General features: G+C 54.2%; 1 long non-coding RNA gene across 4 annotated transcripts in view; it reads left to right on the forward strand.

Annotated features, from left to right (window-relative positions):
* Positions 1-12,992, forward strand: part of LOC135188711 (uncharacterized) — a 114,963-nt gene that overhangs the window by 86,132 nt on the left and 15,839 nt on the right. Inside the window, exon 1 of one of the 4 annotated variants that reach the window (XR_010307793.1) lies at positions 2,350-2,407. The exons of 2 other annotated variants lie outside the window; for them this stretch is intronic. This is a non-coding gene — a long non-coding RNA (uncharacterized LOC135188711). Of the gene's footprint in view, positions 1-2,349; positions 2,408-12,992 lie in introns of those variants that run through there. One more of the 4 variants, XR_010307794.1, reaches the window with a different exon arrangement.

Genomic DNA, 12,992 nt, shown 5'->3' on the forward strand with positions numbered 1-12,992 from the left:
GCTGCACCAGGGGAGGTTTAGGTTGGACATTGGGAATCACTTCTACATGGAAAGGTGATGAGGCACTGGAATGGACTGCCCAGAGAGGTGGTGGAGTCACCATCCCTGGAGTCTTTAAGAAAAGAGTGGATGTGTCACTTGGTGGCATGGTTTGGCTGATGTCATGGTGTTAGGTTATAGGCTGCATGGACTTGATGATCTCAGAGGTCTTTCCCAGCCTCAGTGACTCTGTGATTCTACAAAAGGTCTGGAACAAGAACTGTTGCTGGAGGGGTCATTCCTGTGTGACTTCAGACCTGGTACAGCAAGTATCAGGCCCCAAGTGAACTTTCACAGTATCACAGTATCACCAAGGCTGGAAGAGACCTCACAGATCATCAAGTCCAACCCTTTAGCACAGAGCTCAAGGCCAGACCATGGCACCAAGTGCCACGTCCAGTCCTGCCTTGAACAGCTCCAGGGACGGCGACTCCACCACCTCCCTGGGCAGCCCATTCCAGTGGCCAATGACTCTCTCAGGGAAGAACTTTCTCCTCACCTCCAGCCTAAATTTCCCCTGGCACAGCCTGAGGCTGTGTCCTCTTGTTCTGGTGCTGGCCACCTGAGAGAAGAGAGCAACCTCCTCCTGGCCACAACCACCCCTCAGGTAGTTGCAGACAGCAATAAGGTCTGCCCTGAGCCTCCTCTTCTCCAGGCTAACCAATCCCAGCTCCCTCAGCCTCTCCTCGTAGGGCTGTGCTCAAGGCCTCTCCCCAGCCTCGTTGCCCTTCTCTGGACACGCTCAAGCATCTCAATGTCCCTCCTAAACTGGGGACTTGCTTTCTTCTGTCTCATTTTTAGTATCCCCCAAGTGGATTTGGATATGTTTATGCTCCCTTCCAATGCAGAAGGTAATTAAAAGACAGCTGTGAATGCCAGTGCATGTTTTACACAGGCATTTGTTGATTAATGAGACATTTCCAGGGTAGTTATGTTTTAGCTCTAGACTTTCAGTCTGGCAACAGAGCTTCAGAGCTAGGCTGGAACTGACAGCCTTAGGAGATGCCATGTTGAAACAGGACCACAGCTCGAGTGTAGATTTAGCTCTTTTGTGTCTCTGACTGTAGCTTTTCTAAAGGGGTTATTTTTGTTTTCATGGAATATAAGGAAGGGAAATTATTCAGAGTATTGTTCTGCCCTGGAGAACATCTTTTACTGGTTAAAATTGTTCTGCTTAGGGTTTTTTGTGATTTCAAACGGGACAAACACATTCAGGAAGTTAGGACAGGGCTGTCGTTTGCACAGGGAAGCTTTCAGATGCCTGTGTGTATTTGAGGTGGCACTGCCTCCTCTCAGAGTTCTAGCTGGCACAGGGTGTAAAGCCCTGAGGCTTTGCCCATAGATTTACACTGATACCACCAACTCTTGGCACAGGGAACTCACTGCAGATGGACAAACTCCACTGTGGTACTGTAGGTATCAGTTAGCTCATACTGAGCCTCCTTCTTTCCTTCTGTGTTGCAAGCCAATAAGAAAATGAATGCAGTGCTGTAATATTCCCCCATCTGCTCTGTTTCCTCGCACACATTCCAGCTGCCCTGGGCTTTATACCAAGCTGTGCCATGGTGTGTGCTGCATTCAGCCAGTCCTGGAGAGGAAGCATAAAGATAAACCCAGGCAGTGAGTTTAGCAATGCATCAGCCAGGTTATCTCAGACTCCTGCATGGTGCCAAAATTTCCCTGAGCTGACTCTTTGATGCTTGGCATCGTTATCTTTAACCCCAGGAAGACCAAAGTGGTTGTTTTCACCCTTCCATGTGCTTTCAGCCACAGCCTCTCAAAGGAGGGGGTGGGACAACAGTGCCCGAAGGGCAAGTGTGGGAGGAATGAGGGTGGGCAGCTGGAAGCCAGGGGGATGGGATGCCGGCTGCTCTTGGTGCTTCAAGCACAGTGATGGCCCCAGGGCAGTGCAGGAAGACTGGGGTTAGAGGAAAGCTGTCAGGAAAGTATCAAATGGAAGGCAGAAGTGGAGGAAGAAGATTCGTGGCGTGGTACTAGAGCAAGGAATTGGAGCACTAAAATATTGGTGGCATAATCAAGTATCTGGCAAGGTTTGTTTGCAGCAGGACCGAGCTGAATATTCTGCTGCAGAAGTGATTCCTTGCTTTGCAGTGGATTTTCTGCCAAGTCCCTTCCTCCTCTGGCTCCCAAACCTGGGGGTCTTGCTCAAGTCCTGGGGCTTCCAACCAGTTTCCTGGCCGCTGCAGACTAAGGTGGTGCCAGTACTTCTAAAAACAGCCTGTGCTCCCTCCTCCTCCTCCCCTTCTTCACTTGGGTGAATTCCTGCCTCGTCCCTTTCAAGCAGTGCTTATTCAGCCTCCCTTGCCTGCTCTGGAGCATACCGAGCCTGACCCGAGGAGAGGAGTAGGTAACGCAGGAGGGGCAATTGTAGGATGTATTAAGCCTCGCCTGCTATTACGAGACAGGTCTGACTGCTTTGAGCTGCTTTCTACCTTCAGCGCCGGCTTGTTTGTCCCAGCGGTGCTTTAAACGACCTCATTTCAAGCTCTGGGGGGTTTTCTCCCGTCCGAAGGGAAACTTGCGTTGTTGAGGACCTGCCCCGGTCCCTCTGTCCTTGGGCCAGTGCTGGGCTGTGCCTTACACTGAGAGGGCTGGGGGCAAAGCCTCCCCCGGGCACACAGCGCCCGCTGGCAGCGGCTGCTGCGGAGGGTGCTAGGGAAAGGGCACCTTGGCTGGCGCTGCTGCCCTGCCGCGGGGCCGTGGGCGGCTCTGCCCTGCCCTGAGCAGCGCTGCGGCAGCAGCTCCACGCCGGCAGGAGGAAAGGGCTCCCCGCTCCCCGCAGGCGCTGGCAGGGCTGCGGCCGCTGCGTGCCCGCCCGGAGGTGGGTGACGGGCAGGAGCCAAGCCCAGGGCCAGGCTGCCCGCGGAGCCGGTGCCGTGGGGCCGGTGTCAGCTCTCCCAGCGAGGGGGCTGAGCGGGGGCCGGGGGCGAGGCGCAGCGGCGGCAGCGCCCGGGGCGAGCGGTGTCCGCCTCGTCTGCTGTGTCAGCCCTGATTAGATTTGGCTGGCGCTGGGGCCGAGGCCTCCGCTGCGAGGGGTGGGGTCTGGCTCGGGGGGGCAGAGCCAGGCCCTGCTTCTTTATGCGCTGCTGAAAAGTGCCCTTTGTTGCGGGGTCCGCGGCTTTGTCCTCTGCTGGAAGCGGTGCCCCTTTCCCCGGGCTGCAGCCTCCGGCAGAGGTGAGCAGCCAACCCCCTCCCGCCGTGCCGGACGGCAGCTCTGCCCTGCGCCCCTGCGCTGCTGCCGCCCTGACCCCCGCGGGACCCAGCGAGAATGTTTCGTGCTAGTTTGGAGATGTTCATTTAAAACTGCATTTGGCGAGGATCCAGCGAGGTGTTAAGCGACTTTCACTCGGGATTCCCCCCCGACGAGTCCCTCCCGTGTTTCTGCAGCCCTTTCTGAACGGGTTAGAAGAGCGACTGGAAGATGGAGCTGGAATTAAAGCTGCTGCTCCAGGGCTTTCTGCAGAAAGGTCCCCCGCAGCTCGGGACAGCTACCGTCAGGGGGTTCTCATAGTGCCTTCCGTGTTAAGGACTTGTTTAGACAGTAGTAGTTTTGAGTCAGGAGTAAGCAGCCTTTAACTGACTTTATAGACCCTTGTGCTCAGGGATGGGTAATTGGCCCATACCTACAAGTTGCATACCAAAATAGAATCATAGAATCAACCAGGTTGGGAGAGACCTCCAAGATCATCCAGTCCAACCTAGCACCCAGCCCTAGCCAGTCAACCAGACCATGGCACTAAGTGCCTCATCCAGGCTTTTCTTGAACACCTCCAGGGACAGTGCCTCCACCACCTCCCTGGGCAGCCCATTCCAATGCCAATCACTCTCTGTGTGAAGAACTTCCTCCTAACATCCAGCCTATACTTCCCACTACACAGCTTGAGGCTGTGTCCCCTTGTTCTAGTGCTGTGTCAGAGAACTGCAAGATGTACACTCCACAAACCACCACAGATGTGGGTTGGAAGGCAAAAGATCGATGTTCCAGAGAGTGATTTCTGGGCCATGGGTCCCAAGTTGTCTCTTTACTGTGGGGTAGAGCTGGACTGAACGTGGTGTGGAGTCCAAGTTCAGTGGTACTTCTGGTCTGCTTCCAGCTGTGGAAGGCTTGGGTTCCCCAGTGGTCCTTGTTCTTCTGCAGCCCCTGTGCTGTAAGTCGTTGCCTGAGCTGCATGTGAACTGCTTTGGGGTGTGTGCTGCTCAGAAACACCACAGTTCATCTTATGTTCCAGCATAGATGCTGCTGTGTGAGTGGGAGCCTTATTTTCAAAGCTGTGTGGAGCACAGGTCCCTCCAGACCACTTCCCAAACGCTGGGTCTCAGCAAACCTTTCCTGAGTCTGTCCAGGATGGTCATCCACACCCACCAGGCTAGCACCAGAAGAGCTCCTGCAGCCTCTGGAGAGGAGTCAGGAGGGTGATGTGGGTTTGCCTGTTGCACCTGCAACACATCAGTCTCTGTGCTGTGCTCTTTAAAGGGTCTTTGGGCATCATTTTAGCTTGGCCTGCAGGAGGGCAATGGAGCCATTTTCAGATGTTTTGTGATATTTATGTGAGATTTAATAGCTTTGGCTAAAATCATTTTCCCAGTGCAGTAGCTGGGGTGCTGGCTATCTCTCTTGAGGCAATGGATCTTAACTTGGGAGTGATGGTTGAGGTGAAGATTTCTTCTCTGCAGACCAATCTTCTTATCGTCCTGGGCATGCATAAAGGTTTGGCACCGCAGGGGTTAAATAGCTTGAGAAGGGTGGAGGATTCTTCAGCCAAACCCAAACTGATTGCACCTGGTTTGCTCAACCTGCCTGTAAATGACACCGTGGTCCTCCCACCCCCACCCCGGCGAATGCCACAGGGGCTGCCAAGGCAGACGTGCAGGCTGAGCTGTGCGCGCAGGTGTGGGGCCCGCAGCGCTGGGCAGGGTAGGAGGCTGCTGGCCCCTCCGGGGGAGCAGCCGTGCCAGTCACACACACACAGAAGCCTTCTCAGCTCTAATTGCCACAAGCCTCTGAAATGACAGAGAGCCACAGGAAAAAGTCCCCTTTCTGAGAGCCTGCAGCCTCCTGTTAAACACCCGTGTTGGTACTGACGGAGCGTGGTAGGGGCTGCTCTTCTGGAGCTGGGAAGGTCCAGGTGCTGGTACAGTGTGGTCTGTGGCAAGGCCTGCTCCTGTCTCTGCTCAGCTGTAGCCCTGGCACTGTGCTACCTGAATCATCAAATTGTACAATTGTTTGCATTGGAAAAGACCTTCAAGGTCTTCGAGTCCAACCATCAACCCAACACCACCCCGGGCATTAAACTGTGTCCCAGAGTGCCTCCTCCATACAACTTTTTGAACACATCCAGGGATGGTGGCTCCACCACCTCCCAGGGCAGCCTCTTTCAATGCCTGAGCTCTCTTTCAGTAAAGAATTATTCCTACTATCCAATCTGAACCTCCTCTGGTGCAACCTGAGGCCATTTCCTCTCACCACTTGATACTAGGGAGAAGGGACCGACCCCTGCTTCACTCCAACCTCCTTTCAGGGAGCTGTAGAGAGCAATGAGGTCTCCCTTCAACCTCCTTTTCTCCAGACCAAGCAATCCCTTCTCCCTCAGCTGCTCCTCACCAGCCTTGTTTTCCAGACCCTTCATCAGCTTAGTTGCCCTTCTTTGGACCTGCTCCAGCCCCTCAATGTCCTTCCTGTAGCGAGGGGCCCAAAACTGACCCCAGTATTCAAGGTGCAGTCTCACCAGTGCTGAGCACAGGGGCACAATCTCTGTGCTGGTCCTGCTGGCCACACCATTGCTGATCCAGCCCAGGATGTCTTTGGCCTTCTTGGCCACCTTAACACATTTCAGATGGCTGTCAACCAGCACTCCCAGGTCCCTTTCGGACAAGGAGCTTTCCAAGCCATCCTGCCCCAAGCCTGTAGCCTTGCATAGGGCTGTTGTGACCCAACTGCAGAACTCAGCCCTTGTTAAGGCCCTGTTAAGCCTCACACAACTGACCTTTGACCATCATTCCAGCCTGCCCAGGTCCCTCTCTAGAGCCTTCCTAGCTGTAGAGGAATGGGAAGTGAGTGGGTTGCTCATGGATGTGAGCGCTGCTTTGCTGTCCTTGGGTCGTATGGCTTTGGGGCCATAGACTCAGGACATGGAATTTGGTCTTGGTGAATTTAAAGGAATTTAGACTTTTATGGAATTGCTAAGGAGGGCATGAATTCCTTGTAGGAAATAGCCTGGAAGTGGTGACTATGATTCTGTGATTCCATGAAGTGTGTTCTGGGAAATTATGTTTCTTTTAGTGTGGTTGCCTCATGCAGCTCTGAAAATCATAGAATCATAGAATCAATCAGGTTGGAAGAGAGCTCCAAGCTCATCCAGTCCAACCTAGCACCCAGCCCTGGCCAGTCAACCAGACCCATGGCACTAAGTGCCTCATCCAGGCTTTGCTTCAACACCTCCTGGGACGGTGACGCCATCACCTCCCTGGGCAGCCCATTCCAATGCCAGTCACTCTCTCTGGCAAGAACTTCCTCCTAACATCCAGCCTAGACCTGCCCTGGCACAGTGATCACTCTCATGCAATAGAGAGGATGGAATCGGTCACATTCATTCCCTTCTCCCTCACCCTGCATCCAGGCAGAGCCAATCCTTCCATTTCCAGTCCTTGCACACAAAGATGATTGTCTCAGGTTTAGCCTTGCTCTGCAGCAGTCCATGCTTTTCTACATGCCACCTCGGATACTGTTTGTTTGCTGTGTCTCTGTCTGGCATTAAGCCCTCACACAAACCCGGGGGTGTAAACAGTCCCATTCTGCTGCTTTCAGTCAAGTTCTACCCAGCTCTGGCACGGGGCATTGGCCCAGAGCTCCCAAAGGCTGCCCTGCATGTGGGTTTGCTTTGGGTCCAGAGGCTGTGGGGTGAGTGGTAGGGGCTGGAGCGAGGCTGCGGTGTGGCACAGCTGGCATCTGCAGTCACAACTAGTAATTAATTGGCTCTTTCAGAAGATTCCTTTTTTTTTTTTTTTCTTTTCTGTCTGTCTGTCTTAAGCTCCTTTTAATTAACTTCAGTCATGTCCCAACACATCATCTGGGCTGAGTCACAGGCCCCACCGTGCCAGTTTTCCACATTCCTGAAGTACACAGGCCGCCAGCGTTGCGAGTGCAGCTCGGAGGCAGCGGCGCAGAGGAAGTCAGGCAGCTCTCCTGGAGCTCAGGAACTTTGAGGAACTGCTGAGGCACGGAGAGGCTAAGCAGAGGAGGCTCTTTGCTTCAAACCTCCCTGCTGCCCAGGTGCCAGAGCACCGCTGACAGAAGCAGCAGCAGTTGGAGCAGGCACCTGTGCACAAGCATTGAGTCAGTCACCAGCAAGCTTGCAGCTGACACCAAGCTGGGGGCAGATGTGGCTGGGTTGGAGGGCAGAAGGGCTCTGCAGCAGGACCTTGACCACCTGGACAGATGGGCAGAGTCCAAGGGGATGGAGTTCAAGAGCTCCAAGTGCTGGTGCTGCACTTTGGCCACAGCAACCCCATGCAGAGATACAGGCTGGGGTCAGAGTGGCTGAGAGCAGCCAGACAGAGAGGGATCTGGGGGTGCTGATTGATACCCACCTGAACATGAGCCAGCAGTGTGCCCAGGTGGCCAAGAGAGCCAGTGGCATCCTGGCCTGCATCAGGAATGGTGTGGTCAGCAGGAGCAGGGAGGTCATTCTGCCCCTGTACTCTGCACTGCTTAGACCACACCTTGAGTACTGTGTTCAGTTCTGGGCCCCCCAGTTTAGGAGGGACATTGAGATGCTTGAGCGTGTCCAGAGAAGGGCAACGAGGCTGGGGAGAGGCCTTGAGCACAGCCCTACGAGGAGAGGCTGAGGGAGCTGGGATTGGTTAGCCTGGAGAAGAGGAGGCTCAGGGGAGACCTTATTGCTGTCTGCAACTACCTGAGGGGTGGTTGTGGCCAGGAGGAGGTTGCTCTCTTCTCTCAGGTGGCCAGCACCAGAACAAGAGGACACAGCCTCAGGCTGTGCCAGGGGAGATTTAGGCTGGAGGTGAGGAGAAAGTTCTTCCCTGAGAGAGTCATTGGCCACTGGAATGGGCTGCCCGGGGAGGTGGTGGAGTCGCCGTCCCTGGAGCTGTTCAAGGCAGGACTGGACGTGGCACTTGGTGCCATGGTCTGGCCTTGAGCTCTGTGGTAAAGGGTTGGACTTGATGATCTGTGAGGTCTCTTCCAACCCTGATGATACTGTGACACTGTGATCTTTGTTCCTGCAGAAAGCACCTTTATTGGGGTTGCAGCGCTCGGGGCGTGCAGCCTTTCCTCCCTCCAGTCAACAGCTTGTTTCTTTGTCACACTTCTTACTGCAAAGGGTTGGCTTTCAAGATCCTAGGGCATGTTAACAAGATACTCAGGCATACTTAGTCTCCAAACAAAGTCTGTGTGGCAGCAGGACAAACTTTTATGTCTCTTCCCTAGAAAGCTTCGAGCCTGGGCTAAGGACTGTTTCCTTCCTTAGAGGAACTCGGGGTTCAGGAGTGCCAGTGGTGCACTGTAACCTGGCTGTGCTCTCAGTGCTGCTGGAAACAATGCCAGAGTTTCTGTTGTCCCAAAGCCAGGTGGACTCTTGTCTCTTGGGCTCTGTGTTTGGAGCGTTTGGTAACTCAGAATCACTTTCAGAGCTCCATTTAATGTTGATTTAGCAAAGAGAAGGGAGGTCTGTTGGAGGCTCTTGGTGCTCGTGTAGAGAGTACAGCTTTGTTAACATCATAGCATCATAGAATGGGTTAGGTTGGAAGGGACCTCAAGGATTGTCCAGTTCCAACCCTCTGCCATAGGCAGGGACACCTCCCACTAGAACAGGTCACTCAAGGCCTCATCCAACCTGGTCTTGAACACCTCCAGGGAGGTTGAGGAGCACAGAAGCACCCAATGTGATCTTTGATCACATTGGGTGCTTCTGTGCTCCACAACCTCCCTGGGAAACCTGTGCCAGGGTCTCACCACCCTCAACCTGTGCCAGTGTCTCACCACCCTCAACCTGTGCCAGTGTCTCACCACCCTCACTGTAACCCCAACATCTAGTTTGAATCTCCCCTCTGCCAGTTTAAACTCATCACCCCTTGACCTGTCATTACCAGACCTTGTCATTAGTCCCTCCCCAGCCTTCCTGTAGGTCCTCTTCAGATACTGGAAGGCCGCTATAAGATCTCCTCAAAGCCTTCTCTTCTCCAGGCTGCAGAGCCCCAACTCTCTCAGCCTGTCCTCACAGCAGAGCTGCTGCAGCCCTCTGAGCATCTTCATGGCATCCTCTGGACTGGCTCTATCAGTTCCATGTCCTCCTTGTGTTGGGGGCTCCAGAACTGCACACAGGACTCCAGGTGGGGTCTGAGGAGAGCAGAGCCAAGGGGCAGAATCCCCTCTCTTGCCCTGTGCCCACACTGTTCTTGCTGCAGCCCAGCACAGGGTTGTGTCTGGGCTGCACTCACACTGCAGGCTCCTGTTGAGCTTTGCATCACCCCAGGCCCCCAGGGCCTGTTCCTCAGGGCTGCTCTCAGCCATTCCCCACCCAGCCTGGAGTTGTGCTTGGGACTGTGCTGACCCAGGTGCAGGACCTTACACCTGACCTTGTTGAATGTTATGAGGATGGCCTGGGCACAGCTCTGCAGCCTGTCCAGCTCCCTCTGGATGGATCCCTGCCCTCCAGCTAGGGAAAAAATTGTGTTAGTATACAGTGGTGAGCAGCTGAAGCTGAGTAGGTGAGAAAGAGAGCACAACATCACACTAGTGAGGAGCTTCATCCATCTGAACACTGTGCCACTGTAGTCTTCATTCCTAACCAACTGATGTGAGCAACCAGCGAGCAACTGATGGCAGTTACCCGGCCCTGAGCAAGGCCTCTGGCACTGTCCTGCACCACATCCTGGTCTCCAAGCTGGTGACACATGGGTTTGATGGGTGGACCACTGGATGGATAAAGAACTGCCTTGATGGCTGCACCCAGTGAGTGGCTGTCAATAGCTCCATGTCCAAGTGCAGGCCAGTGACAAGTGGAGTCCCTCAGGGATCAGTGGATCAGGCCTGGGACCAGTCTTGTTCAGTATCTTTGTGGGTGCCATAGTCAGAGGCACTGAGTGCAGCCTCAGCAAGGTTGCTGCCCACACCAAGCTGTGTGGTGCAGCAGCCAGGCTGGAGGGCAGGGATCCATCCAGAGGGTCCTGGACAGGCTGCAGAGCTGGGCACAAGCCAACCTCAGGAGGTTCAACAAGATCAAGTGCAAGGTCCTGCAGCTGGGTCCAGGCAATCCCAAGCACAACTCCAGGCTGGGCAGTGAGAGGCTGGAGAGCAGCCCTGAGCAGAGGCACTTGGGGGTGTTGCTGGAGGAGAAGCTCAACAGGAGCCAGCAGTGTGCACTTGCAGCCCAGAGAGCAACCAGAGCCTGGGCTGCATCAGGAGAAGTGTGGGCAGCAGGGCCAGGGAAGGGGATTCTGCCCCTCTACTCTGCTCTGCTGAGACCCCACCTGGAGTACTGCATCCAGCTCTGGAGCCCCCATTACAAGAGGGCTGTGGAGATGCTGGAGAGTGTCCAGAGCAGGGCCAGGAGGATGCTCAGAGGGCTGCAGCAGCTCTGCTGTGCTCTGCTGTGAGGAGAGACTGCAAGATTTTGGGCTGTTGAGTCTGGAGAAGAGGAGGCTCTGAGGTGACCTTCTTGTGGCCTGCCAGGATCTGCAGGGGGCTACAAAAGAGCTGGGGAGGGACTTTTTAGGCTGTGAGGGAGTGCCAGGCCTGGGGGGAATGGAGCAAAGCTGGAGGTGGTGAGATTCAGACTGGATGTGAGGAAGAAGTTGTTCATCATGAGAGTGGTGAGAGGCTGGACTGGGTTGCCCAGGGAGGTGGTTGAGGCCCCATGGCTGGAGGTGTTTAAGGCCAGACTGGATGAGGCTGTGGGCAGCCTGCTCCAGGCTAGGGTGTCCCTGCCCATGGCAGTGGGGTTCGAACTGGCTGCTCCTTGTGGTGCCTTCCAGCCCCAACTGTGTGACTCCATGCCTCGAAGAGCCAGCTGTGGCAGCTGTGGCAGCTGTGGCAGCTGTGGCAGTGTTCTCCCAGAGAAAGAAGCCTTTTTTTTTTTTAACTTTAGGAAGGATTTTTTTCAGCATAGTTCTGTGCTCCACAGTCCAAAATAGAATGTGGCAATTTACCTTCTGCCTTGAGTGAAGCAGGAAGTGAGGCACTGTGATAGCAGCTTCAGGTGGTGTGCCCCCAGCGTGCTGGTGAGGAGCCCTGAGTCCTTCCTCAGCACTTCTCATGTTTCCATAGCAGCTCCAGGCTCAGAGATCCTTGCTGTGCCAGAGCCAGTGGCACATTGGATTGTTCTGGCAGGCAATTTTGAAGAGGTGTGAGGACAGGATAGGAAAGGATAGCTGAGGAGAAGCAAAGAGGAAAATGTGCCGCAGCATCCCAGGAGAAGGATAGGAAAACCAGGGAAGGTGCTTGCAAACAAGCAGCAGGTTGGAGCACTGGAGCAGTGCCTGGGTTGCTGGGGGCTGTACAGGAGCTCTGAAGGCACAGGCACATTGCAAATGGGTAAGAAACAGAAGCAGCAATTGATAATGAGCTGGCGAGTGGAACAAAGCTCCCACTGATGAAGAATGCCTCGGTGCTCACATGGGAGGCAAACTGATTCTCCCTGCAGCAGGTGTGTGGCACTTGGCTGTGTGTGCAGGCTCTGACCTCGCTGCACCAGCCACTGAGATGAGGTAGAAGTTGCTGATCTTGGGGAGAGAACTTGTTAGAAGTCAAATAGCAAAATATGCAAACAGTGAAAGAGAGAGAGAGAGAGAGAGAGGGAGAGAGAGAGAGAGAGAGAGAGAGAGAGAGAGAGAGATTGCTTCAGGAGCTGTTGGGGGGACACTGCTCTGTGCAGCCTGGGCAGGAATTAGGTGACTGCTGAGGCACAAAGGGTTTGGGTCTGTCCTGACCCAGCCCTAAGGAAAGCAAGCATGGTGCAGTGGGTGAGTAAAGGGATGGATTTCCTCACATGCTTTAGTTGTAACTGCTTGGCTTTAAGGAGCCTCCTATCACTGCTTCCCAGCATCCCAGGATGGATGCTGCTATGGATTGGGACGGTACCAGCCCCGAGGCAGTGCTCACTGCAGGAGCACAGAAACTGCATCCTGGAGTGGGCTGGAGGTACCTTGCAGAGGGCTGACATGCCCAAAGTGCTTGGCTGCAAGAAGAGTGATTAAGAAAAACCCTGTCAAGGATGTTATGAGGTAGTGTTGCTGAAATTCTTCCTCTTGTGAGTAGTAAACTCTGCTCTGTACAGCACTTACTGGGCACCTGTCCCGGGAGAAGTGCTTGAGCAGCAAAATTAAAGAGTGCTGTCAGAGTGAGAGGGCTAAAGCTGGCCTCCAGCCACTGGCAGCCTGCTTGATTCACTGAGGGGCAGGAGGACAGAAAGGAAAACCGAGCCACTGGTTGTTAGAAATGAGGACAACAACTACCAGGACCTGCTCAGACAGCCCCAGTGGTGGGGAGATGCCTGCTCTCTGAGCAGGGGCAAGGCTTTGGATGAGCACTCAGGAGTGTGCTTAGACAAATGAGATGGTGATGTAATGTTTGCAGCTTGGAGTCTCTTTCAGCAGATCCGACTTGCCTAGGTCAACTAGGAGCCTTCAGCTGCCCCTAGTTAAGGCAGTCTTAAGGATCTGGTGGCACACAAATACTTACAAGCAAAAAGTATGTGCACGTTTTTAGCAGCTTTCACACATCACTGGTTTTGTTCCCCCCCAGCTCCCTTCCCTGCTTCCCAGCAAGCATATTTCAGCAGCTTTACAGAATCACAGAACTTTAGAGGTTGGAAGGGACCTCCAGAGATCATCGAGTCCAACCTCTCTGCCAAGGCAGCATCACCCAGGGTAGTTGACACAGGAACACATCCAGGCGGGTTTTGAAAGTCTCCAGA

Source organism: Pogoniulus pusillus, chromosome 30 (assembly GCF_015220805.1).
Source record: "Pogoniulus pusillus isolate bPogPus1 chromosome 30, bPogPus1.pri, whole genome shotgun sequence".
Taxonomy (NCBI): Eukaryota; Metazoa; Chordata; class Aves; order Piciformes; family Lybiidae; genus Pogoniulus; species Pogoniulus pusillus.